Here is a 4,635-nt window from a genome sequence, read left to right as displayed (position 1 = left end):
ATCTGGTGTCCGCAGTAGGGAAAACTTTCAATGAGGTCGTGAAGATGGGAAGTATGGTGGAAGAGGGTCTCAAGTCTAACAAGATTATGAGCTATTCAGCACTCAAAGCAACTACGCAGGCTATTCAAAGCGGCACCGGAGGAGTATTGGGAAAGAAAAAGAAAGAAGAAATGGCAGTAGTGGAATCAAGGGTCTGGTCCAGGAATCCGTCACCATATTATCACCAACCTCGCCCTCACCCCCAAGCTTACCCACATGCTCCATATGGCCCACCACAGCATTACTACCCACCTCCTACTCCCCATTTCTCCGTCCATCATGCCCAGACATACCCCCAACCTCCTACCCATGCACAATGGCGCGCACCCACTTCACAAAATACTTACCCCTCTCAAAACGCTTACCCACCCCAAGAACCAACAGAAATGCCGCTGGAACCGGTTACCGACCCAATCCCGCATTTAAGAATGATAGGCTGCAAAAGAAGAAGACTTTTACTCCCTTGGGTGAATCTTATACCAGCCTGTACCACAGATTAAGGCAGTTGGGCATGTTGAACCCGATCGAACCCAAATTACCAAACCCTCCCCCAAGGAACCTGGACCATTCAGTAAACTGTGAGTATTGCTCAGGAGCGCCTGGACATGACACGGAAAAATGTTGGCATCTGAAAACTGCCATTCAGGAACTCATTGATACACGGAGAATTGAGGCGCAGGCTCTGGAGACTCCCAATATCACGCAGAATCCGCTACCAATTCATCATGAGGCTCACATGATCGAGTTAGTGCAGAAGGGAGAATACAAGAAGCCGTCACAAACTGTGATGATGATTAAGGCAAGTGAAAATAAAGCAAATGAGAAATTGGTTGATGGGAAAGCCTTGGTCGCAATGGACCAGACAGTCAGTAAACCAGTGATGATAATAGAAAGCAGTTGTTAAGCCTGTGTTGGTTGTAAAAGGCGCTCGAACAGAACCAGTTATCATTAAACCAGTGACCCAGTTGCCTGTGGTTAGTGAGAAAGCTGTCCCGTGGAATTATGACAGAGTGACTGTGATGTACCAAGGAAAGGAAATTAAAGAAGAAGTGTGCGAAACTCATGGGTTGACTAGATCAGGGAGGTGCTTTGCCCCTGAGGAATTGAGAAAGGTTAAAGCAGCTAAAGACAATCCAGCACCGACAAAGAGGGCTGTTACTGAAGAAGAAGCTGAAGAGTTCCTGAAAAAGATGAAGGCTCAGGACTATTCGATTGTGGAACAATTGAGAAAAACCCCGGCACAGATCTCATTATTGTCCTTATTGATCCATTCGGATGAACACCGCCGGGCGTTGATGAAGATTCTAAACGAAGCTCATGTGCCAGATAAAATCACTGTGAATCATCTTGAGAAGATTGCAAACAAAATTTTTGAGGTGAACAGGGTAACATTTTCTGATGATGAGTTGCCATTGGAGGGAACTGAACATAATAGAGCCCTTTACCTCACAGTGAAGTGTGAAGATTCTGTGGTAACTCGGGTGCTAATTGATAATGGGTCTAGTGCAAACATTTGCCCTCTTTCCACTCTAGAAAAGTTGAAAGTTGACAGGGAAAGAATTCATAAAAATAGCATCTGTGTACGAGGATTTGACGGCGGAGGGAAAGACACAGTGGGAGATATTGTGTTGGAGCTAACAATAGGACCTGTGGAATTCACTATGGAGTTTCAAGTGCTCGATGTCAGTGTTTCCTACAATCTTTTATTGGGACGGCCCTGGATTCATGCCGCAAAGGCAGTACCGTCTACTTTGCATCAAATGGTCAAATTTGAATGGGATCGGCAGGAGATCGTGGTCCATGGAGAGGACAATTCTTGTAATGCTATTACATCCTTCGAGGAAGTCGAAAATGACAAAGGTCCGTGGGTGTACCAAGTCATGGACACAGTGCCAGTTGATAAAATCCCGGAAAGGGAGTGTGCTCCTATGCCCAAGATAGCTGCCGCATCTGTTATGGTAGCTTCAGAGATGATAAGAAATGGATTCTTGCCCGGAAAGGGGTTGGGTGCTTCACTAGAGGGAATCATACAGCCAGTATCGCTTCCTGGAAATCTGGACACTTTCGGGCTAGGTTTCAAACCCACTACTGCTGACATAAGGAGAGCCAAAAAGATGAAAAAGAGAGTGTGGACCCTCCCAAAACCTATTCCTCGCCTTTCCCGTTCCTTCGTCCGGCCTGGTACTAAACAACGCCCAGCAACAGCACTACCAAATTCTATGGTGATAGAACCTGACAAAGAGCTGATCGAAAAGTTTGAAAGGGTGTTCGATGAAGTGAATATGGTGGAACCAGGCGAAGGTCCGAGTAAAGCTGATGTGCAGTTCGTGGGGTCTCAGGCCAAGCTCAATAACTGGGAAGCTACTCCTCTTCCAACTCGGAAGGAGTCGTGGTAGTTAGCTTTGGATTTTTCTTTGAGTATTAAATCTGGATTAGTTCCAGGGTTGTAATTCAGATTTCTATGTTCCGTCCATTTGGATGAGTTAAACCTTGTTATCTTACAATTTTAATGAAATGCAATTTCCTTCTCTCTTCACTCCTGATAGCCTTTATTTTGTTTTCTTTTCTCTCTTGTACAGTCCCTTTTATGCTGGTTTCAATGATGTGTCATGCATGAGGAGTCTCCGGCCTAGTCTTGATAATCCACATGAAATAGTAATACAAGAAATTGAGTGTGATGGCGAGGGGGAATACGATGACGAGGAAGCTTTGGAAGAAATCAGTAAAGAATTAAATCAATTTGAGGAAAAACCCAAACCTAACTTGAATGACACAGAGGCAATCAATCTAGGGGATCAGGAAAATGTTCGGGAAACAAAAATAAGTGTCCATTTGGAAGCCCCGCTCAGGGAGGAGATAATTAGATTGTTGTTTGAGTACAAAGATGTTTTCGCATGGTCATATGATGATATGCCGGGTCTGAGTACCGATCTGGTGGTCCACAAATTGCCTATTTATTCGGAGTGCCCCCCTGTCAAGCAAAAGTTGAGGAAATTCAAAACAGATATCAGTGTGAAAATTAAGGAAGAGGTTACTAAGCAGTTTGAGGCGAAGGTCATACAGGTTACTCGATATCCTACCTGGTTAGCTAATGTGGTGCCAGTACCAAAGAAAGATGGGAAGACCAGAGTATGTGTTGATTACCGTGATCTCAATAAGGCGAGCCCGAAGGACAACTTCCCACTTCCAAACATCCATATATTGATTGACAATTGTGCCAAACATGAGATTGGTTCCTTCGTGGATTGTTATGCGGGCTATCACCAGATTTTGATGGATGAGGAGGATGCGGAAAAGACGGCATTCATCACGCCTTGGGGAACGTATTGCTACAGGGTCATGCCATTTGGGTTGAAGAACGCAGGGGCAACGTATATGAGGGCAATGACTACCATGTTCCATGACATGATACATCAGGAAATCGAGGTCTATGTGGACGACGTGATCATAAAGTCGAGGAAACAATGTGACCATGTTAGGGATTTGAGGAAATTCTTCTAGAGACTCCGCAGGTACAACCTCAAGCTTAATCCAGCAAAGTGTGCGTTTGGAGTCCCATCGGGGAAGTTGTTGGGATTTGTGGTGAGTCGGCACGGTATTGAATTAGACCCGTCTAAGATTAAAGCCATCCAGGAGCTACCGCCGCCAAGGAACAAGAAAGATGTGATGAGTTTGCTTGGCAGGTTGAATTACATCAGCAGGTTCATTGCCTAGCTTACAACTACTTGTGAGCCCATTTTCAAGCTGCTAAAGAAAGATGCTGCGGTCAGATGGACAGATGAATGTCAAGCAGCATTTGACAAGATTAAGAAGTATTTGGCTAGTCCACCTGTGTTGGTCCCGCCAGAGCCAGGAAGGCCCTTGATTCTTTACCTGACTGTGTTGGACAATTCTTTTGGTTGTGTACTGGGGCAGCATGACATCACAGGAAGGAAAGAGCAGGCGATTTACTACCTCAGCAAGAAGTTCACATCATATGAGGTAAAATACACTCAACTCGAGAGGACGTGTTGTGCTTTAACCTGGGTAGCGCAAAAGTTGAAACATTACTTGTCAGCATATACTACCTATCTCATCTCTCGGTTGGACCCTTTGAAGTATATTTTTCAAAAGCCCATGCCCACAGGGAGGCTAGCGAAATGGCAAATCTTGCTTACGGAATTTGATATTGTCTACGTGACCCGGACTGCAATGAAAGCACAAGCGTTGGCTGATCACCTAGCTGAGAATCCCGTTGATGATGAATATGAGCCTTTGAATACATACTTCCCGGATGAGGAGATAATGCATGTTGAAGAATTAGGACAGGTCAAGAAGCCTGGATGGAAACTTTTCTTTGATGGAGCTGCCAATGCCAAGGGTGTCGGAATAGGAGCAGTACTGATTTCTGAGACAGAGCAACATTACCCCGTCACTGCTCAACTTCGTTTCTATTGTACCAACAACATGGCTGAGTACGAAGCATGTATCCTGGGATTGAGGTTGGCTATAGACATGGGTGTCCAGGAAATCTTGGTCATGGGTGACTCGGACCTTCTTGTACACCAGATTCAAGGAGAGTGGGAGACACGAGATTTGAAGCTCATACCATACCGG

This window comes from Nicotiana attenuata, chromosome 10 (genome assembly GCF_001879085.1).
Source record: "Nicotiana attenuata strain UT chromosome 10, NIATTr2, whole genome shotgun sequence".
NCBI lineage: Eukaryota > Viridiplantae > Streptophyta > Magnoliopsida > Solanales > Solanaceae > Nicotiana > Nicotiana attenuata.
The sequence above is the reverse complement of the archived record's forward strand: the minus strand, read 5'-3'. Positions refer to the sequence as shown.